At 39.9% G+C, this 24,987-nt stretch overlaps 1 protein-coding gene and 1 pseudogene across 1 annotated transcript in view; both read right to left on the bottom strand.

Annotated features, from left to right (window-relative positions):
- Positions 1–24,987, bottom strand: part of CHST9 (carbohydrate sulfotransferase 9) — a 202,087-nt gene that overhangs the window by 107,059 nt on the left and 70,041 nt on the right. The window lies entirely within an intron of this gene.
- On the bottom strand, positions 346–23,859 carry LOC118926851 (40S ribosomal protein S3a-like; annotated as a pseudogene).

The following is a 24,987-nucleotide window of genomic DNA, read 5'->3' as shown; positions in this document are numbered from 1 at the left end:
AATGCTTCCAACTCCATCATGGCTCAACCCAAAAGCAGGTGGGTGACTTTTAACAAGTTGCCCTCTCAGGGCTTCATTCAATCCATTTGTAAAATGAAAAATCAGCACCAAATAATCTCCAGAGTTCCTCCCAGACACACAGACATTCTATTATTCTAAAAGGGCAGCAGCGAGCATTCACCCGTACTGGAGTCAGGAGAGCGTAAGGCCAGCATGTCGGCTGAAGCCTGTCTCGGTGGTCGGCGTCTCTCACTTCCAGCTTGTCTTTTGCTGACCTCAGCTGCTCGGAAGACAATCGCCCAACCCAAAAAGCAACTGGAAATACAATGACCTACCCTCAACAAATTTTTTTTTTGAACATCACAAATAAGTTTTTTTAATTTGATACCTAAAGTCTGAATTTTAAACAGATTTTTGGACTGGTGGCTCATATCCATCAGCTCGTTCAATTTAGGCACCTGTCTCATCCCCAGGAGCTTTTCCAGAACTAGTGTCTTCACCGTGAAGCTCCATGAGTTTTCCCAATTCAAACTTGGACTTCTTCAGCATTTTTACTTTTCTAACAAAGGCATCATAGAGTGGATAAATAGATTGGCAAGCCTTTTCTATGTCTTTTCCAATGCTGTCTGAAATCAATTTATTGACTACTTCTTTCAAGTTATTTGTCTGCACTTCTTAGGTCATGATTTCCATCATCTTCTTCCGGATTTGGTGGACCTGTTGATGCTGAGCATAAGAGGTCTTCCAGATATGATTATTGTGTTTTTTAGGACAACCAACACAGAACAGACAAAGAAATAATCATCGGTAGTCTTGACGTCAACATGAGCTTCAGTCATGGTCTGCCATTCTTAGATCATGCAGAACATTTTGTCTTGGGTAAGATCCATGCCATGGAAATTAGTCAAGCAGTTTTTACCCTGAACATCCTCAGTAATTAACTTGAACTTTCTAAATGCAACTTCATCATTCTGCAGATCAGCAAGACTCACTTCAAAAACATGACCCTTGAGGGCATCAGATACAATTTTGGTTCCTTGAGTTCTTGTGACTAGTGTTTTTCCATTATTTTTTATATTGAACATGGCTGGTGCTTTCATATCATACCTATCTTTCTTAGAAATTGATCAACCACTTTCTTCTTGGCTCCCTTTTTGCCACCTTTCGTAAGGTAAGCACCTTATCAACCGCAATGGTGCTGCTCAAAGAGCCAGAAAGCCTCAACAAATTTTTTAAGTGTACAATACACTGTAGTTGACTACAGGTACAATGGCGTACATACCACAGGACTCTAGAGCACATTCTTCTTGCTTGACTGAAACTTTCTGCCTGGTGATTGGGAGCTCCCTATTTCCCTCTTCTACCAGCCCCTGGTAACCACCATTACACTCTTTGACTCTAAGACTGACTATTTTAGATACTTCATAGAAGCAGAATCATGCGATATTTGTGTTTTTTGGGTCTGGTTTATTTCACTTAGCATGATGTTGCAGAATTTCCTTCTTTTTAAAGGCTGAATAGTATTCTGTGTGTGTGTGTGTGTGTGTGTGTATGTGTGTGTGTATATATTTATACCACATTTTCTTTATCCATTCATCTGTCAGTGGACACTCAGGCTATTTGCACATCTCGGCTATTGTGAATAATGCTGCAGTGAACCTGGGAGCACAAATACCTCTTTGAGATTCTGATTTTAACTCTCTCAGTTAAATACCTAGTAGTGAGATTGCTAGACTATTCTATTTTTAATTTTTTGAGGAACCTCCATACTGCTCTTCCATAGCAGCTCATGATTTTTCCTTTCCCCCAACTTTGTGTACGTAACAATCCAAGAATTGAAGATCAAAGTCTTAATCTCTGAATTCCTAATTGCTCTGTTCTCTGGCAGCAGGTTTGCTCTCTGGATGGGAGACTTGCTCTCGTGTCTCCTACACCTCATTGTATGTTCCGCCTGTACAGGAGCTGTGCGCAGAAAGTAATGTGTCTGACCTGGAAGGGTATTTACACTGTTCCCTCCCTTTTCTACATTTTGGGAATTGTTTTGCACAATCCACATTGTTAAACTTAAAAATAAAACCATCAGTTATTTTACCAGCTAAATGAGTTTATTTGGGATGAGCAGAGAATTGCAATTTGGGTTATGCAAACTATGGCAAAACCACAGGCAAGTCCACACAACGTTTTATGGAAAAGGAGGAGGAATTGGGAGTGTTCTTTTGGATGAAAATCTATTGGAGAAGAGAGTTCAGGTTGATGATGGTTTTCAATGGCTGAGTTGCAGGGGGTGTCAATTTCTTGTAGGAATTGTAAACTACGTCTTTCCCTGCTAGGTCGGTAACTGCTGATTCCTTCCTATTGAGGATTCTTCTGTTGGGGTCTGTAACCGTCAATTCTTCCTGCAAAGGATATGTTATGCCCCCTCTTCTAGCCTCCAGACTCCACTTTAGTATGGTTTCCTTTTATTAGTTTTCACGACATCAAGCTTTTCATCTGAAATACAGTCTCTTTATGTTTCTGCACTACAGGCACTTTCTGAGAAATCTCATCTACATTGTTGGCATTGATGATGACTATGTTTATACTGCTTATTCCCAAATCTCTAACCTGTGTCTTTCACCTGAGTTCCAAACTCAAATAGTGACGTGCTCAGTGCATGTGGTTTTAGGTCTCCCAATGGCATGAACACTGTGCCTATTTAAGCATAAAGTCCTCCTCTCCTCTTCCCATCAGGGTTCTTCCCCAGTGCTCCCTCTCAGGGACAAGCATAATTGGCTTCCACATCAGGGGTCCTGGAATTCCTCCCACATTCCCTCATGACTCACTTGCCATTAATAACCAAGTTCTGCTTATTCTTTCTTCAAACAGCCCAGTCCTCAAATCTGCCCACTTCCCCCAGCCCCACTGACTAGTTCAGGCCACTATTATTTGTTGCCTAGATAATTGCAACAGTTACCCAAGATACACCTTTGCTTGGGAAGGTAATAATGATCTCAAATTTAAGTTACCCAAAATAGAAATCTTTGTATCCTCAGATCCCCAAATTGGTCCTCTTATGTTCTGCCACATTTCAACCAATAGTATTATTCACCAATTTGCTCAAGCCCCAAATCTAGACTCATCCTTTTTTCCTGTCTTATGTACGCACATTCAATCTATCACTATTTATTGTCATTTCTTCCCCCAAATACATCCTTAATTTGATAGTGTCTCATTATTTCTACTGAATCCATAGGCCATTTCATTATTCTCTTGTTTTACTCTAACAGCTTCCTTAATATTCTTTTTAGCACTATTTTTTTCTAGAATCTCTCCCAAGAACGAGTGCTTAAAAATCATCTCATTTTCTTCTCCAGTGATTTTCTATTGTGAGTATCATAAATCTACTCTTTCCTACAGTCTACAGAACTCCCCAATATGCTGGGCTCAGCCTACACATTCACTGTTGTTTGCCATGTAACAGCCATGCTGACTGTCTTTCTGGTTTCTTCGATCCACCAAGCTTATATTGTCTTATGGTCTGCTTGCCATTTGCCTCTTCTCTCAGATCTGCTCATGGTGCCAATACTACCTACTGTCTTCCCCCACCACTCTAGCTAAGTGGCACTCCATTATAATTCCCAGGATTTAATGTTGTCTCTTCTTATGGGATAAAGACCAACTGAAAATAGAAAAATTTGAGCCAACTGAAGCAGACTATTTAAAATTAGAAAAAACAGGTAAGTTTAAAATAAAAATGCACATTATATATCTACATTCACCCACAGAATTCAAAAGTGCATATGCTTAAAGGCAGTGTAACAGTGTACATAATATAATTTTGAATGCAGATTGAATACAGGTATTGAATGATTCAAGTTGATGAACAGGAGAGAGTGAGAAGCATCAGCTAGTCTGAAGGGACACGGAAGAAGTAGGATTTCTCTTGTATTGGTAAATTCCCAAAGCTGAGGATAATTGGATTTCCATCCCTTTCTCTCCAATTTCAGGGAAGAAAGAAAAGCGGTGGATGGTAAAAATGAAATTCTTCCCTCCTCTGCTTGCTTGAATTGTCTGGAAGACATGCATGATCTTACCACCCAACCCAGCAAACTATTTCTAGAAATAAAATGTGACTAGAGTTACATTATAAAGTTGCAAAAAAGAAAAACAAAGGAACAACTTCCATACCTTTTTTTTAGTGTTCTAAGATTTTATTATGAATATTTTCAAACATGCCCAAAACGATCATATTTCACCTTACTTTGGATGGAGATGAGTGGTCTAAAAAATTCCCAACTGCTGGATGGCACCAGTATATTCTAAATCTCCAATTGCCTGAGCAAAGGACTGGACCCTCACATGATCAGTTTTGAAATTATGGTCACCTTATTTGGTTAATTATACCTGCAGCTGGTCAATCTGACAAGATAGATAGAAACTGACTGTTTATTTTATTTAATTAATTTATCTTGTTTCATTTTATTGTGGTTAAAAACACCTAACATGAGATCTACCCATTTAACAAGGGTTTCAGTGTACAGTACGGTATTGTTAATGACAGGTATGATGTTGCTCAGGAGCTCTAGAACTTACCAGGGGCTGGAAGTGGGGTGAGGATGGGGAGCTGATAAATAGCTGCTTTGTTTTGGGTGATTTAATAATCTCTGAAATGATTCATCTATGTTTTCCACCTCAGTGCTCTGGAGAAGACCTATATGCTTCAGGGGCATATTCTCTGTCCTTTAGATAGCCCTTCATCAAAGAGTACTGATAATACTGTCATTTAGAGTTCTCAATGACGTTATACTATTTATATGAGTTCTGGAGTCAAATGGTTAAAAAAAATCTAAATTAGTCCCATCTTAGCATTGATGTTTATGTTTTGATCAGGGACTATGAACTAAAAGTTCAATCATATCTGCCATCTTATATACAAATCTTAATTTTCACCCAGAACAAAGATCTTCCTTTGACATTATCTCATGAGTGATGACATTAAATCTGATAATTTACTAGTGGAAAGAGTACACTGCCTAAATTACACTGTATTAGATCCTATCATGTCAATACTGGACCCAGTGTGGTGGTTGCTCGCTGAGAGAGAAGATAAAAAACGCAAGCTGATCCCAAGCATCTGTTTGCTCTATCTATTCCTGCCAACAAATTCCTTAAACACAAAAGATAATGAAAACCATCTTTCAGGCCATTTAGTTTGTTTGTTTGATGTTTACAGTCCCTCAAAGACATTGACTAGTGCTATCTTTGAATGCTTCCTGAAAAGTTCACTGGAATTCAGACACTGTGACTATAATTAGATTACTAAGAAGGACATTACTGATACTTAAATGTGATACCAGGATCTAATCCAGATGTATTAGGAAGTTATTACTTCTTCTATGGAGTGAAAAATATTCAATTGATTATCTCTTTTGATTTTCTTCCTCATGTGGAGGAAGAAAATGATTTCTTCTCGTTTTCTTAAAAAACACCAGAAAGGTAAATTAAGTTCTAGGCATGAATTTATATTGTGCCTTTGAAAAAATATTCTGTACATTTGCATCAGATTAAATAAATAAAGAAGATGCCACCTTTCTAACATTCAATAATCAAAAACATAATAAATCATATAATCATAACCTCTTATGTGTTGGGCATTTTAGACCAAAAATTATTTCAGTTAAATCACTGCAGTGCTTTTTAATGTTGTCATTTAATTAATATTAAAAAATAACAACCATAGCTACATGTGAATTAAAGACGAGTTATATATTTTGCATATGATGCTTTTTTTTTTTTTTTTTACATTATAGCAGTGACCCCACAAACATGCTGAAGAAGGACACTTTGAATGCTACAGCTTGGCTCTTCGCAGATGCCTTTATAATCCCCAGGAAGTTAGCACGCAGCTGTCCTCCAAGCGCACAATGACCATTACTGTTCACCACTGTGGAGGAGGCCCAGCTCACAGCAAACACTGAGAGGCATGCAAATGCTTGTTAGGCTCATTTTGCAATAAAACAATTCTTTTTGAACATTCCCTGACATATTTCTAAAACTAAGAGGCCCCTCTATTAATGGCAAGTGAGTTACTGATGAATGTGCTTGATTTCATTTAAAAGAGATAAAATAGAGAGCTGTGTCAAAGGTGTGAAATAAATGTTAATGATATCCTGCAGTCTCTTTTTCATCCAAACCCCCAAATCACTTCTAAATGTAGATTCCAATTTCCTATAGCACAAGGGCAGCTAGGAGAGGAATTCTGCATGCAAATAATATTCTTTCCTTGTATTTACATACATATTTTTAAAAATAATAGCAGAATACCCCAAATCAACAGGCACAATAAACACAGAATTATCAAGGAAATACCGTGATTTTGTTCTTTCTTTTTAATGTTGCAGTAACACTAAAAATGTAGCACTATTTATCTCTTCAGGCAAATAGACTCATTCCAGGGCAATCGAGATTCATCAGTCAGCCCTCCCCCTGAATGATCAAATCAAAGAGGCTATTATTTTTTATGTTTGAGATCTCTTCTCCATCTCAAATATAACTTTGGTGCTTTTCCCTTGACACTGAGTAGTAAGCAATAAATATTCTTCTAATAGTTCTTCAGCAAATGAATTAATAAATGAGTGACTTCCCTTCCAAATTCAATCAGGATGCAGAAATCTATATGCAGAATTAGTAAGGTTCGCGGTGTCATTTATGGATAAGCAGGTGCTCTTGGCTCCAGGGTTGGTTAGGGAGAGTCAGTCCTCTGTACTCAGAGATGCACTGTCCAGGGCGCTCATACCCTCTCAGGCACGTTCCCATTTCTCTGTTTTTCTCTTCTCCTACCTCTGCAAGTTCTTCCCTTCATTTTTAGGGATTTCTTTCCTTAGGAAACCCACAGGGCCATTTTTTGTGTCTGATGATGTAACAAAACCAGTTGCTCCTTCGTTTGTTGAATCAATTTCCTGAGGGTCTGTTCCTCCCAGGCGCTGCAGGAAGTACTGGGAACAACTACACAAGCAACTTGTGTATTTTCACTACATTTTCCCATTTAATTCAAAGCTGAGCTCAGAAACTCAGTAAACAGAACCGGCAAGGCCCCCAGTCTGCAAAGCCATCCTAGGATGAGGCATGTTGCTGAACAGGCTCAGTCAGCAGGGAAGGTCCCAGTGCCAGGACAGTCTTATGCTCTCCATTAATCTTTAGTGTAATACACACATCTGGCAAATGTACCTCTTTAGCATCTCATTTATAATTATTAAATGGGTTATAGCTGAAATGGTAATGTCTGAGAAAGATGCTAACTTACTAACTCAATGCAAACATACAGAATACATTTTAAAAGGTACAAGGTGAATCCCTTCCTAGAATTTAATTAATTTATCTTCTCCCCTGTCCTGCAAATCCTCCTACCTGGGAACTTTGAGTAAAATAATAGGACAAGGTATGACTGATTCCTGTATTGTTGAACTCAAATGGCTTACATTTACTTTAGAAGGTTTTCAGTTACACAGTGTACAAGTGTATCATTTACAGTCGATTAAAATGTTTGTGGATATTTCTACAGAAAAAAAACCCCCAAAACCGAAGTTGGGCAGCTGTTCCTTAGTTAGAAATACAAGTTCATTGTTTTCTCTGTGGGAAAACCAGGTATGTATGACCTAAGACCCTTTTGACAAGAAAGCCTGAGGATCTCCTGTACTCTATTTCTGTGGGCATTCTGAATCCTTTGTTAGTATAGCCATCTTTACCTAATCAGAATATGCAAACCTAGAATGCTCCATTCCCCAAAAGTGTAATTACTCTTATACTGACTGATATACACACATAAAATGCCCTTTGGCACAACTTCCTTAATAAATTCACACTAGCATGCACCTCATTTTGTTGTGAATGGTTGTGTCTGCCCTGGGCTGCCCTGATGAGACCTGTCATGGAGCTCTTGAAAGTCAACTTTTATTTGAGTTCTTCCCATTTTAACTAGGGATTCCTTCTGGATTTTTTATGGAATATTTAATTTAAGATGAAAGCCTGAAATTACGTCTGGCTAACAAAATTATGAAATTATTCTTCACTTTTTCTCCTGTGCGGAAGGAACACATATATGCTGCGCAAGAATCAACCCAGATAAAAGTTTCACTTTTTCAATTTTACAGTGGGGCACACTGCTTTGGGGGGAAATCTACTGTGATGCAGCTTCAGATAATGTTTCTCTCCTGCCACCTGAAGAAAACACATTTCAAGTCTCCACTGTGTGCAGATAAATCCTGCTCTGTGTCTGTGTGCCATACAGCAATCCAAAGGAAACATGTGGGGGGCTTCTCAGGGAGATGCTTCGTATCTGCACTTGGACTGTGTGGAGTGCCATGGCAATTTCTCCTACATTAGCTCCTTATCATTTCAGATTTATTTGGTTTGCATAAACACGCTGTTTTAAATGCAGCATTATACAATGAAATGTAGGGTATTTTTGAAATAATGTGGCACAGCTGTGTTGTTATTCATGTTCTATCATAAATCTGACTGGCTGGAAAATGAAGTTTGTTTAAAAATAAACTCTTTCAGACTTCTTTTAATGAACAGCCCGTGTATAAATCTTCCATTTTGTGGATGGAAACATGCATCTAAGATATTTTATCTCACTCAATAATTAATATTGTTCTGAAACCATAAACCCAGAGGAAATTGATTATTTTTTAAAATAGAATTCATTAACATAGTTCAGAGAGCCAGTTCTTCAGGAAAGTATTTAAAAAAGAGAGCACACTAGAAATGGATTGCCTGAGAGGCCAAAGCAGAAAACTGGTGCTCAGAATTAAAGGATGGATAAATATGAGATTTTTGTTCACACCATCCTGGGCCATTTGGGCATAGAATGGGAGAAAAGGACATTTTACTTATTTTTTTGCCAACCCCCTGGAGCCTGTATTGGGCTGGGGGTGGGTCACAGGTCTGGATTCAAGTCTTAGCTCTTATCTGTTGGCTAACCAAGTGACTGTGTCCAAGTCACATGCTCCGGGGCAGTGGGTCACGCTTGGGCTTTATGCTCATATAGACTTAGACCCAGGGGTGCACCTGTCCATGCAGCAACTGGTGCTCAAGGAACCAACCAACAACAAATCAACCAACCCTAGTTTGCAATATTTGCCTATTTCCATGGTGTAAATGCTCCCACCATAGCCAATTTAAGTTACCTACATGGCCTCACTGAATGCAAGGCTGGGGAGAGAGACGTGAAAGCATTCTCTCCAGGTATCTCCCCAGAGTGTAAAGCTGGCTCCATCAAGACACTGCCCAGATTTCATTTCTGGCTCTAGTAGTTAATATATGGAACTTAAGGCAAGTAATTTAACTTCTCTACATCTTAATTTCATAATTTTTAAAATGTTGGCCATAAACAAACCTTAGGTCATTTTGAGGGTGAAATAGAGGGCGCTGAACACAGAGCCTGATACAGCAGGTCCTCAAGTCCCTGACTTAATGACTGAACGACTTGACGATTATGTTTGTCTCTGTCTTGGTCTCTCTTCCCCCTCCCAGACAAGTCCTTGAAGGGACAAGTCTGCATTTGTTCTCATTTGTTCTGCACTGTCTCACTCCACCCACGGCTATCTGATTTCACTTATAGAACTCCTAAGGATACTTTCTCTGTGGCGCTCAGCAGTTTCCCCTCAATTCCCATGGATACTCCCGGTGCTTACCTTCTTAGATTGCTCTGTGGCGTTTGGCATACTTGACCGGTCCCTCCTTCTTCTGACTTTTTTCCTCTCTTGGATTCAGACCCAGAAAATACCACTGACTCTCACAAGACAACATTGATCAAACTTTCTCAGGCTCTCAGGCTCTGGTTTCTCTCACTGTGTTCTTTGCTAATGTTAGGGATTTTCCAAGGACTCACCTTTGCCTCTTCTCTTCCCACACCCGAGTCCCCTCTGGGCAGCTCACTCAGAACCAGGGCTTCTACTCTTATTCGGGTACTGATGACTTAGAAGACAAGCCTGCGTCCAGGGCCTCACTGGGATTCCAGGCTTGTGGTGCCGACTGCATATTGGACATTCTTGACATGTCTGCCTTCATATCCCATAGGCCACACCATGATCAGCACACGTAGGACTCAATTTATCATTTTCCCCACCAGACCTGTCCCTCCTCCTGCATTCCCTTATATGGGACAAACTATTCATCTCATTCCTTGGGCTGGAAACCTAGGAGTCAAACACCTTTACCTTCTAAATCCAGTCAAGCAGGCCACTGCTATCCTGTAAACAGACCTGCACCCCATTTCCTGAGCTTCCTCTGTCATGCTGCTGTCTTCATAAAGGCCCCGTGGACCCTCTTTCATCGTCAGATAGAATATACCACCTGATTTCCTGCTTCCAGTCAATTCCCCTTCCAATCCAGATTTTCTCTGGAAGGACTTCCATGAAATGCAAATGGATCATGCAACTCCGTGTGCTTCAGGAGCTTCCAACACCTGCTGCATGAAGTCCACACTCCTTGGAATGGCTTCACAGCCCTGTCCATTCTGGCTCATGCCTGCTTTCTGGCCACATCTCCTGCCTCTTGTTGGTCTTTGTGCTCCCATCTTATGAAACCACTATTGTTTCCTCAAAAGGCCATGCTTTTTCTTGTCTTTGTCTCTCTGGCTGGCCAGTCCTCTCCCCTTGTCTACCTGGTAAACTCCAATTCTTTCTTCCAGGCTCAACTCACTTCTCCCCTTTTCCATGAAGCCTCCTTTGAAAGCCCCATGACACCCAGTGCATAGTTCTGTAAACAACACTGCTCTTCACACAGTGTTATTACCATCTGTACTCACTTCTCTCCCAGAGCTGAAGGTGAACGAGGGGCTTTAATGCCATACCTCCCTCACATTGCTCCTGCAGTATTCAGTACAAAGACTAGACCACAAAAATGTTTAGCTAACTGAAGGTATCAACTTGTAAATGCCTCCTCAGATTCTTTCTCTGCCTCCTTTCTGGTGTCAAAGGAGATGGCATTAGGACAAGACCTCTTTTTAAAAAAAATTGAGATATAATTGACATACAACATTATATTGGTTTCAGGTAGACAGCATCATAGATTCAGTATTTGTAAACATTGCAAAATGGTCATTACAACAAGGCTGTTAACATCATCACCATATGTAGTCACACAAATCTTTTTATTTGTGATGAGAACTTTTAAGATCTCTGTTAGAAACTTTCAAATATGCGATACCAGTATTATTATTATTAAGGGACAAGAGCTTCTATATAGCTGTGAACAAGTTAGGATGACACACATTTTTAAACTTGATTCTAGTGGAATAATGATTCTCATTATTCTCAAATGATGGGATTTTTAAGAATGATAGTTTACTTAAATGTTATTTGTCAAAATGTAATTGGCCTGCCAAGTTTATATCATCAATAATTAAAATGATGATAAATTAGGGCTTCTCATGCTTACCTTTTGAGGGTTTTTTTTAGATAGTATATAAGGACTATGGCAAAAAGCACTATAAAAATAGTAATAAACAGAGGAAAAAATCATGCTAAATACTCATCTACTCAAAAATTTGCATTCACAAATAGCATACAAGAATGGGAACATGCTAATCTCACACAGATGGAAGAATTTATTCTGTGTCTATTTAGACATTTTTAAAAAGTTCTGAGTGACTACATGCCCAATGCGTGTTAAAAAGTTTTAAAATGGAGGCTGTTATTGCTGTTTTAGAACATTTTGAACAAGCAAAAAGTTGAGTCAAAAGCTAAGCTTCCAAAGCAGATGCTCCATTTGTTGAATTTCCAATAATAAATTTCACCTTTTGAGTTGAGAAAAAAATAACATTGTTTTTCTTTACCAGTGGCTTTTTGCAAATTATACAAATGAACAAACCATTTCTAACTTGAGGGATGCTCTAATGTCATAAATGAAAAGTACACAACTTCATTTTAGAATACTCATTATAATCTCTACTGATAACTCCATTCTCTGGTCCACTAGCACTATTCTTTACTCCAAGGAGGAAAAAAATGAAACAATATATATTTAGCAGATGGTGTCTCTAGGTGTACCTTTGTAAGCTTTCTACTATATCTGTTTCTAAACAATAATTTATGAAGCAGTTTTCTCAGTGAGAATTCTTCTTCATATTTTTTTCTATGTTGCTTTTTAATATCAAGAATTCCTTGACCCAAAAAAGTGTCTGTCTTCTGATAAGATAAAAATAGTTCAAACTTAATAGATGTTTTAAGTAAAATCTCTGGAATGTGGATGGTCATTTTTCTTATTTCTCTGGTGAATTGGGTCATTAAAAAAATCAAGAGCAAACATAAAATTGATGATATTAGAGGCTTGCCTTCTGATATTTTGTCTATTTATCATTATACTACCATAGATTTTTAATATTCCCTACCAATCCAGACAGCCAAATTAGGTTTGATTTTGCTGGCCATGTTCTCTGAATTTGACATGGATTTCCAACTTCAGTGCCAAGAGGCATATATTTTGAACTGGTTGTAAAAAATGACTAGGCTTACCATAGCTTTTCGAAAATGCTCTCAGGGTATATACACTCTCTGGTGTTTTATTTCTGGCTTATTGAAAACAACATCATATTTGAGACTATAGGCAGAGTTGCAATCAGGGTGCAAACTGATGTTGGCCCCATTGGCTATATGCTATATTGAGCGACTTAGTCCAAGATAACTTAGCTTAAACTTTGGAATGATTCATTCAGTTATAGAGTGAAATGTGAGCCATTTAGGATGTGTGTGTGTGTGTGAGTGTGTGTGTGTGTCTGTGTGTGTGTGTGTGTGTGTGTGTGTGTGTGTGGTGCTCCATACACACACAGTAGAGCCATTTCAATGAAGTAATAATGATAAGTAGAATCAGAGTTGGAAAGAACCTTAAGAACGATCCACTCAAACTCTTCATGGATCCCTTATCAACACCCCTTACAGGATGGACCAACCTCTGCACATTTGCTAACACACTACACTTCTACCCATCCTGGGGAGGTTTCCTTGTTAGAAAGTTCTTTCTCATCCTGAGTAAAAAAACATACCTCTGTAACTTTCATCTTAGTGCAAGAATCTTTTAAAAAAAGAATTAACCGAGGCGGAGCCAACATGGCGGCGTGAGTAGGACAGTGGGAATCTCCTCCCAAAGACATATATACTTTTGAAAATACAACAAACACAACTAGCCCTAAAAGAGAGACCAGAAGACGCAGGACAGTGGCCAGACTGCAGCTACACCAGCGAGAACCCAGCGACTGGTGAAAGGGGTAAGATACAAGCCCCGGCCCGGTGGCGGGACCCGAGGGCCCCTCCCCCCAGCTCCCGGCGGGAGAACAATAGGCAGAGCGGGAGGGAGACGGAGCCCAGGACTGCCGAACACCCAGCCCCAGCCATCCGGGCCAGAGCGCAGACACAGTACAGGCCCAGGGGGCCCTGGATACTGGGGGAACAGGGAGTAAGACCTCTGAGCGGGTGCCGAAGCTGATGCCCCTGTGACAAAGAAAAGCGGGGGCTTTTTGAAAGTCTTAAAGGGACAGGGACTTAACAGCTTGACGGAAACAACCCAGGTCACAGTACAGCAGCTGGAAATTACAGGGAAAACCGGGTGCACTAACCCCCTGGGCAACAGCTCTGAGACCCCTCACGGAGGCAAACAGTCAAGCAGCCCCCCCATCCATTACCCCACCGGGCGCTGCGAAAGCAGAGAAGCAGCCTGAGACAAATTCCGCCCACAGAAAGGGAAATTTCTCCCTTCCAGCCAGGCAAGACACAAAGACCCACTCTACACGCAATTACCCAACACAAGCCACTAGGGGTCGCAGTTGCCCCAGTAAAGAAAGGCCAGTAGCAAGTGAAAATTTTGGCCCTCCCAGCTGACAGTCAATAACACCTGTCAACATGAAAAGGCAAAAAAATATGATCCAGACAAGACTAACCCAGATAGCTTCGGCATCTGCTACATCTTCCCCTGAGAAGGAATCTGGGGAGATAGATTTAGCCAGTCTACCTGAAAAAGAATTCAAAACAAAAGTCATAACCATGCTGATGGACTTGCAGAGAAATATGCAAGAACTAAGGAAGGAGCATTCAGAAATAAAACAAGCTCTGGAAGGACTTCAAAACAGAATGGACGAGATGCAAGAGACCATTAATGGACTAGAAAACAGAGAAAAGGAACGCATAGAAGCTGATGCAGAGAGAGATAAAAGGATCTCCAGGAATGAAAGAATTCTAAGAGAGCTGAGTGACCAATTGAAATGGAAAAATATCCGCATTATAGGGGTACCAGAAGAAGAAGAGAGAGAAAAAGGGATAGAAAGTGTCTTTGAAGAAATAATTGCTGAAAACTTCCCCAAACTAGGGGAGGAAATGGCCTCTCAGACCACAGAGGTACACAGAACTCCCATGACAAGGGATCCAAGGAGGGCAACACCAAGACACATAATAATTAAAATGGCAAATACCAAAGACAAGGACAAAGTATTAAAGGCAGCCAGAGAGAAACAAAAGGTCACCTACAAAGGAAAACCCATCAGGCTATCATCAGACTTCTCAACAGAAACCCTACAGGCCAGAAGAGAATGGCATGATATACTTAATGCAATGAAACAGAAGGGCCTCGAACCAAGAATACTGTATCCAGCACGATTACCATTTAAATATGAAGGAGGGATTAAACAATTCCCAGACAAGCAAAAGTTGAGGGAATTTGCCTCCCACAAACCACCTCTACAGGGCATCCTACAGGGACTGCTCTAGATGGGAGCACTCCTAAAAAGAGCACACAACAAAACACCCAACATATGAAGAAGGGAGGAGGAGGAATAAGAAGGGAGAGAAATAAAGAATCATCAGATTGTGTTTATAATAGCTCAACAAGCGAGTTAAGTTAGACAGTAAGACAGTAAAGAACCTAACCCTAAACCTTTGGTAACCACAAACTTAAAGCCTGCAATGGCAATAAATTCATACCTTTCAATAATCACCCTAAATGTAAATGGACTGAATGCACCAATCAAAAGACACAGAGTAATAGAATGGATAAAAATGCAAGATCCATCCATATGCTGCTTACAAGAGACTCACCTCAAACCCAAAGACGCGCACAGACTTAAAGTCAAGGGATGGAAAAAGATATTTCAAGCAAACAACAGAGAGAAGAAAGCAGGTGTTGCAATTCTGGTATCAGACAAAACAGACTTCAAAATAAAGAAAGTAACAAAAGACAAAGAAGGACATTACATAATGATAAAGGGCTCAGTCCATCAAGAGGATATAACCATTATAAATATATATGCACCCAATACAGGAGCACCAACATACCTGAAACAAATATTAACAGAACTAAAGGAGGAAATAGAATGCAATGCATTAATTCTAGGAGACTTCAACACACCACTCACTCCAAAGGACAGATCCACCAGACAGAAAATAAGTAAGGACACAGAGGCACTGAACAACGCACAAGAACAGATGGACCTAATAGACATCTACAGAACTCTACATCCAAAAGCAACAGGATACACGTTCTTCTCAAGTGCACATGGAACATTCTCCAGAATAGACCACATACTAGGACACAAAAAGAGCCTCAGTAAATTCCAAAAGATTGAAATCCTACCAACCAACTTTTCAGACCACAAAGGCATTAAACTAGAAATAAACTGTTCAAAGAAAGCAAAAAGGCTCACAAACACATGGAGGCTGAACAACACGCTCCTAAATAATCAATGGATCAATGACCAAATCAAAATGGAGATCCAGCAATATATGGAAACAAATGACAACAACAACACTAAGCCCCAACTTCTGTGGGACGCAGCAAAAGCAGTCTTAAGAGGAAAGTATATAGCAATCCAAGCATATTTAAAAAAGGAAGAGCAATCCCAAATGAACGGTCTAATGTCACAACTATCAAAATTGGAAAAAGAAGAACAAATGAGGCCTAAGGTCAGCAGAAGGAGGGACATAATAAAGATCAGAGAAGAAATAAATAAAATTGAGAAGAATAAAACAATAGCAAAAATCAATGAAACCAAGAGCTGGTTCTTCGAGAAAATAAACAAAATAGATAAGCCTCTAGCCAGACTTATTAAGAGGAAAAGAGAGTCAACACAAATCAACAGTATCAGAAATGAGAAAGGAAAAATCACAACAGATCCCGCAGAAATACAAAGAATTATTAGAGACTACTATGAAAACCTATATGCTAACAAGCTGGGAAACCTAGGAGAAATGGACAACTTCCTAGAAAAATACAACCTTCCAAGACTGACCCAAAAAGAAACAGAAAATCTAAACAGACCAATTACCAGCAACGAAATTGAAGCGGTAATCAAAAAACTACCAAAGAACAAAACCCCCGGACCAGATGGATTTACCTCGGAATTTTATCAGACATACAGGGAAGACATAATACCCATGCTCCTTAAAGTTTTCCAAGAAATAGAAGAGGAGGGGATACTCCCAAACTCATTCTATGAAGCTAACATCACCCTAATACCAAAACCAGGCAAAGACACCACCAAAAAAGAACACTACAGACCAATATCCCTGATGAACGTAGACGCAAAAATACTCAACAAAATTTTAGCAAACCGAATTCAAAAATACATCAAAACCATCGTACACCATGACCAAGTGGGATTCATCCCAGGGATGCAAGGATGGCACAACATTCGAAAGTCCATCAATATCATCCACCACATCAACAAAAAGAAAGACAAAAACCACATGATCATCTCCATAGATGCTGAAAAAGCATTTGACAAAGTTCAACATCCATTCATGATAAAAACTCTCAGCAAAATGGGAATAGAGGGCAAGTACCTCAACATAATAAAGGCCATCTATGAAAAATCCACAGCCAACATTATATTGAATAGCGAGAAGCTGAAAGCATTTCCGCTGAGATCGGGAACTAGACAGGGATGCCCACTCTCCCCACTGTTATTTAACATTGTACTAGAGGTCCTAGCCACGGCAATCAGACAAAACAAAAAAATACAAGGAATCCAGATTGGCAAAGAAGAAGTCAAACTGTCACTATTTGCAGATGACATGATACTGTACATAAAAAACCCTAAAGACTCCACCCCAGAACTACTAGAACTGATATCGGAATACAGCAAAGTTGCAGGATACAAAATCAACACACAGAAATCTGTGGCTTTCCTATATACCAACAATGAACCAACAGAAAGAGAAATCAGGAAAACAACTCCATTCACAATTGCATCAAAAAAAATAAAATACCTAGGAATAAACCTAACCAAAGATGTGAAAGACTTATATTCTGAAAACTACAAGTCACTCTTAAAAGAAATTAAAGGGGACACTAACAGATGGAAACGCATCCCATGCTCATGGCTAGGAAGAATTAATATCGTCAAAATGGCCATCCTGCCCAAAGCAATATACAGATTTGATGCAATCCCGATGAAACTACCAGCAACATTCTTAAATGAACTGGAACAAATAATTCAAAAATTCATATGGAACCACCAAAGACCCCGAATAGCCAAAGCAATCCTGAGAAAGAAGAATAAAGTAGGGGGGATCTCACTCCCCAACTTCAAGCTCTATTATAAAGCCATAGTAATCAAGACAATTTGGTACTGGCACAAGAACAGAGCCACAGACCAATGGAACAGACTAGACAATCCAGACATTAACTCAGACATATATGGTCAATTAATATTTGATAAAGGAGCCATGGACATACAATGGCGAAATGACAGTCTCTTCAACAGATGGTGCTGGCAAAACTGGACAGCTACATGTAGGAGAATGAAACTGGACCATCGTCTAACCCTATATACAAAAGTAAACTCAAAATGGATCAAAGATCTGAATGTAAGTCATGAAACCATTAAACTCTTGGAAGAAAACATAGGCACAAACCTCTTAGACATAAACATGAGTGACCTCTTCTTGAACATATCTCCCCGGGCAAGGAAAACAACAGCAAAAATGAACAAGTGGGACTATATTAAGCTGAAAAGCTTCTGTACAGCAAAAGACACCATCAATAGAACAAAAAGGAACCCTACAGTATGGGAGAATATCTTTGAAAATGACACATCCGATAAAGGCTTGACGTCTAGAATATATAAAGAGCTCACACGCCTCAACAAACAAAAAACAAATAACCCAATTAAAAAATGGGCAAAGGAACTGAACAGACGGTTCTCCAAAAAAGAAATACAGATGGCCAACAGACACATGAAAAGATGCTCCACATCGCTAATTATCAGAGAAATGCAAATTAAAACTACAATGAGGTATCACCTCACACCAGTAAGGATGGCTGCCATCCAAAAGACAAACAACAACAAATGTTGGCGAGGCTGTGGAGAAAGGGGAACCCTCCTACACTGCTGGTGGGAATGTAAACTTGTTCAGCCATTGTGGAAAGCAGTATGGAGGTACATCAAAATGCTCAAAACAGACTTACCATTTGACCCAGGAATTGCACTCCTAGGAATTTACCCTAAGAATGCAGCAATCAAGTATGAGAAAGATCAGTGCACCCCTATGTTTATCGCAGCACTATTTACAATAGCCAAGAATTGGAAGCAACCTAAATGTCCATCGATAGATGAATGGATAAAGAAGATGTGGTACATATACACAATGGAATACTACTCAGCCATAAGAAAAGGGCAAATCCAACCATTTGCAGCAACATGGATGGAGCTGGAGGGTATTTTGCTCAGTGAAACAAGCCAAGCAGAGAAAGAGAAATACCAAATGATCTCACTCATCTGTGGAATATAAGAACAAAGGAAAAACTGAAGGAACAAAACAGCAGCAGAATCACAGAACTCAAGAATGGACTAACAGGTACCAAAGGGAAAGGGACTGGGGAGGATGGGTGGGTAGGGAGGGATAAGGGGGGGAGAAGTAGGGGGGTATTAAGATTAGCATCCATAGCGGGGTGGGAGAAAGGGGAGGGCTGTACAACACAGAGAAGACAAGTAGTGATTCTACAACAGGTTGCTACGCTGATGGACAGTGACTGTAAAGGAGTATATAGGGGGGACCTGGTATAGGGGAGAGCCTAGTAAACAAAGTATTCGTCATGTAAGTGTAGATTAATGATTAAAAAAAAAAAAAGTGTAGGCAAAGGGTCTGTTTGTGTTTATACAGAGGATCAAAGCCTAATTGGGCTACCCCGAAAATGAACTAAGATACGATATGAAAAAGAACTTCCAACATCTGCACTCTCAGGAAGACTCATGCCAGAAGATGATCATCAAAAAACCCCAACAAAGATCCACGCACTGCTACAGCTGTAGATGCACTCATCCCACCAGTTCCTGGACTTGCCATGGGAATGAGGAAGGAGATATCTAAGCTGGCCTGTGCGTACAGTAAAACAACAAATTTGACTGGATCTATACTGTTGGAACTCAACCAAGAATTTGGAGAAGTGCAAATTGTAGCGCTCCAAACTCTTACAACTACAGACTATTTACTGTTAAAAGAACATATGGCATGTGAACAGTCCCCAGGAATGGGTTGTTTTAATTTGTCTGATTTCTCTCAGACTGTTCAAGTTCAGTTGGACAATATCCACCATATCATAGATAAGTTTTCACAAATGCCTAAGGTGCCTTAATGGTTTTCTTGGTTTCACTGGAGATGGCTGGTAATTACAGATATGCTTTGGTTATGTAACTATACTCCTATTATGTTAATGTGTGTGTGCAATTTAAGTAGTAGCTTAAAACCTATATATGCTGAAGTTACTCTACAAGAAGATATGTCAAAGAAATAATCAATCTTCCCATGTTTTCTTCCGTCTGCTACTTCTATAGCTTTTCTTCTTCCTTCCTAATTACAACCCTTAAATAGAATTCGTGCCTCATATCAAATTTACCGAGTATCATAACTCCTCCAAGTGGTAAAGATACCTCAAGACAAATGCTGGGCATAGAAGCCACAGGGCATAAATATGCAAAGAAGTAAAAAGCTAACCTTTTCAAACAATAAGGCTTCCCTCTCACTTACCAACTTCACATTTCCCTGTATGGCCCCGGAAGATGACTGGTTAGCCAGAGACGGGTAAGATTCCTCAAGGGAGGAACAACCTAAGACAGGCACAGTCGCAGGGGGGCCATCAGGTGAGAAATTGGGGATCAACAGAGGTGAGGCTTAGAACCTCACCCCCCCTGTTCTGAGAGAAATCTTCTGCATACGTGGATGTTTTATTGCCCTGGTCTAGCTTGGATTAACACATAGTCTACAGGCACACACCTGATCATCTACATTTGCTCTCTTACAACACTAAACTATGTTTTCTACCTTTATCTTGTATCTACCTACCACTTCAGCATTTTATTAAAAATAATAATAATAAAGAGAGAAATGTGGTATCCACATATAAATCAAGTATAAAAACCAAATGAGTATTCATATTTGAACTGACTGTTTATAGTTCATAATGCATGAGCAAAACCGAAAGTTTCTGTGATGACTGCCCTTGTACTGTTCACTATGTAACTTATTCATTATGTAAGAATTTGTTCTACATGTAAGAACTTGTTTGTTATGCCTCAGAAGATTGGAGACTGACGAAAATTAGGCTTGGGGTGGATTAATGATTGTGCATTGAGCATTGACTCCCCTATACAGAATTTTATTGTCGTTAACAACCATTTGATCAATAAATATGAGAGATGCCCTCACAAAAAAAAAAAGAAAAAAAAAGGCAGACTTCCAATGGTAAAATAAATAAGTAACCGGGATGTAATGTATAGCATAAGGAATATAGTCAAGATATTGTAACAGCTTGGTAGGGTGATAGCTGGAACCTAGAATTATGTATATAAATGTTCTACCACTGTGTTGTACACTTGAAACTCATGTAATGTAATACTGTGCGTCAACTACCCTTCAATAAAAAATAATTATTAAAAAAAAAAAAAAAAAAAGAATTAACCAACCTTGACCAACCAAAAAGTGAGGGTCTGGAAGTCCCTGTTTTAATAGGGAATGTTTTTCTCTACAATATTATTTCTAAGTTCTTTGGGTTCAATTCTGATTAATGCACTAAGATGGAAGATATTTAAAGGGTCCAGTAACTAAGTGATCTCCTGCAGCTGGGAGATGGACCTGCTATAAACAAGGAGGTGTGGGGTGTATTGTCTAATTCAGCATGTGTGGCATAAAATCTGAGCAGAGTGATCAATAAATATATAAAGTCCAGGCAGGAAGCCAGAAGCAGGGATTCCCATGGTGTCCTTGGAATCTAAAGATGCACAGGCTCAGACTAACATCACAAACGGAACATGGTGATATTTACGACCATATTGGCAAAGGTTATGTCCCAATTTTAAAACTGAGACTATCTTTGCAAATACAGATTTCCTGAGGGCAGGATTTGCGTCTATTGAAATGATGAGGAGCCTAAAAATTACCCTCCAAATTTGAGCTCTGTCTATTAGCTCTTCTGACTTCACCTTCTCACAGAAATATTCTTAGACTTCTCAAAGAAATTGGACACATTGACACAATGGGGCAAAGTAACTTCATTAAAAATGGGAGTTTCTCCATGACCCTGGTGACTAGTGTTCCTGCTAAAAGATGCCTTAAAAAATTTTCCCAATCGTTGAAGACTATTTCATGAAGCAAGAAACTCAACACAGTGTCAAAGCGGCTGGCACTCTGAGTTGAAAAGAATGGAAGGATGGTGGGGCTCTGGAAAGAGCAGTAAGTGAAGAAACCCGAGTCCCCGCCCCGCCTCCGCCTCCGGCCCTTCGTGCCTCCTTCGTCACACAGAATGTTAGAATCTGTGAGAACAGAAACAGCCTAAAGAAGCATCTGGCTTAACGCTCTGGCCAATTTAGCTTTTTTCCAAGGTACAAAGTTTCTTCAGGCCAGTATCAGGATCATAGCAATAGCACTTTAGAAACAATATAAATGAATATCCTCCAAGGAGCAATAATGGAGGTAATCAAATCTGTTAGGAGACCAAATACTTCCTGGCTTCATTTTTTGTATTCACGATCAGTTTTTAAGGGATTCACAAAGAGAATGCAAACAGTAACATTTAAGAGGGAAGTCACACAGGTAGTAAGCAGCCCCGTGTCTGAGATGAATACTAAGGCTGGGAAGGAGCCAAGACGAGGGCTTAGGCTGTTTACACATATTTGAACTAATACAGATTTTTGCCTTCTATGGACTGCATTGTTTGGAAACACATATAATACCTTGTTAAAATGAAGTCGAAAGAAGATAGTGGCTGGGAGCAATGTGTCTTACGTTGGCAGCTCTCACAAGTCATAGAATAATGGGCTGGCACAGACTTAGGAAGATTGGTGGGCACAGGTGCCAGATTAGAATTCTCTACCTGATGATTGGCAATTTTAGGGCACTGGGAGCTGGGAGACTGCCCTTCTGTAAAGATTTACTTGGTAAACAAAAATTTATCTTACCTCATAGCTTCAAGCCAAAAGCCAAGTAATGAAAATAAAGAAATGCAAAAACTTATTTTTGTATTAGCAAACATTGGCCCCTACTATGTGCAGTGGCTCTGTGCATTCACTCCTGGATACATACTAGAATTTAGAAGTAGAATAATTATTAAATTCCTCCAAAATGTAAAGATTCTGCTCAGTGGCCAACACTATCCTGGAAAACATCAACTGCATAAATGGTTTTAAGAAAAACAATTGAAATTCATAAATATTTGGGAAAATAAAATGGTTGTCAAGTATTACAACCTCCATATTTTAAACCTGGTGATTACAAGGCTTTCCTCTTAGTAGGTAATCATGAAAAAATTAAATAGCATTTCCCCTCCTTTCCATTTGACTAGAGCTATAGAATGCCCTGAGAGTGGAAAAGTTAAATGTATTAATTTATTTTAATTAATTTAATATCAGTCAATTCTAGGACTATCAATTATTGCTTTTTTTTTTTAATGGGAGTTTTTTGAATACAAAATTGGAAAGGTAGGAGGTAAAACAGGAAATAAAGCTGGTGCCAGCTGGTCACAATCTTACCGGAAGCTGCTTTCTGCTGTTCTCTTTTCTTCTCCACTCTCCCTGAAATGAGAAGCGGCAGATCAGCTGCAGAATGGGGCTATGAGAATATGACCAATATGACCTCACTAAGATGAAAGTGCAGTTTCCGGCCATTTCCAGACTCAATCACTACTCCAGTCCTGCCTACCACGCTTCTAGAGATGATGGGGCACAGTGGAAATGGATGAAAAATGCTCTCAAATTTATGGAAGTCAAGCATACATGTGCATGCATTACTTATGCTGTTGGTTTTCAAAAATCTTGTAAGAGTCATTTACTCAACAACAGATCTAGCAAAATCCCCATAGCAGAGAATGAACTGTGGAGTAACCACCCGAATTAAGTAAGGCCCTGCCTTCTTGAACTTACTTGGGAAGATAAAGACACACAATACAACATGAAATTGGATGTGCCCCAAAAGATACAAAATGTAGATAGGAGAGGAGGCAGTAACTATTTTAGGAAATAAAAAGGTGCCCCTGGAGTTATGCAGAAAATGGTATTTGATTTGTACTTTGAGAGATACATGTGACTTGGGGAATTTGAAACAGGGACAGCACTGATTCTTGCAAAGGAAATCACATGGGCTATGTGGGAACAAGGTCATCTGAGCAAGAAAAGTCATGTTTAGAGCTTGCTTTAGGAATAGTCATGTTGTGTAAGAAGAGGGCTATCCTAGTTAGGAGAGGTGATGGACTGAGAGTGGCAGCTGGGAGTGGAGGGTAGAGAAATGATAGATGCAAGAGATGGGAGGAAGGCAGGACTTGGAGGGCCCAGGAGTTTGCGAAATGTGACGTACAAGGGAGGGGGCGGTAAGTATGAACGGTGATGCAGGTGACTTTGGGCATGGTGGTATGATTCCAGGAAATGGTAAAATGTGATGGGACCTGGGAATGATGGGTTTTGCTTTAGACTTAGTGAGTTTGAAGTGCTTCAGGGACATGGAACTTGATAGAGAGACCCGAATTAACTTACAGACCCAGAAAATGTCCATCTTGAAAAGATGGGATGGCTGGAGCTGAGGGGGGTGGGAACCTCAGGGAAGGCAGGCAGCACAGAGGGCCAGGCTGAGGGGGACCCAGGACATGCAGATACTGCCCCTGTTTGTGATGCAGGACCACGAGAAGGCAGAGAACAGGCAGAGACCCGCGGTGGTGAACAGGGCACAGAGTTGGGTGCCACAGATAAGGTTTTGGGGGGCACGGAGGGTAAACAGCACCCAATGCTGAGGTCATGCGGTTTCTGCTAGGTTGTGAGACAGCAGTGTTAGCAGAGGGTTGTGGGAACACTGTGGGCCTGAGGAGTAGCAAGTGATGAGCAAGACGTGCTGAGGAAATGGCTCCTTATTCATGCAGTTTGGCAGCACGCAAATGAGTGACCTGGAGCAGTAGCTTGAGCAAGAGCAAAATCAAGCTTTCTGCTAGGCTTTAGGCCACATCAGCACATTTACAGGCTTAGATAAGAAACTACATCCAGGCAGCAGTGTGTGTAAATACACGGGTTTGTGGGTAAGCAAGGCCCACCATTCTAGCCATTGCTTCTTGCCAGCTATCAACATTTCATGGACGGAGTTAGTTACTGAGAATTTATGCAACACATGGACACTACTGTAACCTTTATCTAAGTTTTCCTACCAGCACTTCATGTTTTTTAAAACCACAAAATATAAGGTGGAAAATATACAATCTTTCCCTCATGCAGCTGCCAAAAATACAGAATTCACTTAACTGGCACCTTGATTAATGGCACATTCTATCCATTTGGGTGATTTCCAAAGGACCTGTTTTGATGCAATTTGTTTCAGTGATTCAAACAGATAAATGATGTAAATAGTCCATTTAAAGGTTTTATTCATCACCGAGTATGACAGGGTACCTCCTCACTCAAGTTTTTTAGTGGGCACACCACTTTTTGCTATTTGATTATAAATTTCAGTGTACTAGAGGCTTCCACCACCTTTGTGAATTTTAAAAGAT

The sequence above is a fragment of the Manis pentadactyla genome, chromosome 6 (assembly GCF_030020395.1).
Source record: "Manis pentadactyla isolate mManPen7 chromosome 6, mManPen7.hap1, whole genome shotgun sequence".
NCBI classification, from domain to species: domain Eukaryota; kingdom Metazoa; phylum Chordata; class Mammalia; order Pholidota; family Manidae; genus Manis; species Manis pentadactyla.
This window is presented reverse-complemented; position numbering and strand designations above follow the sequence as displayed.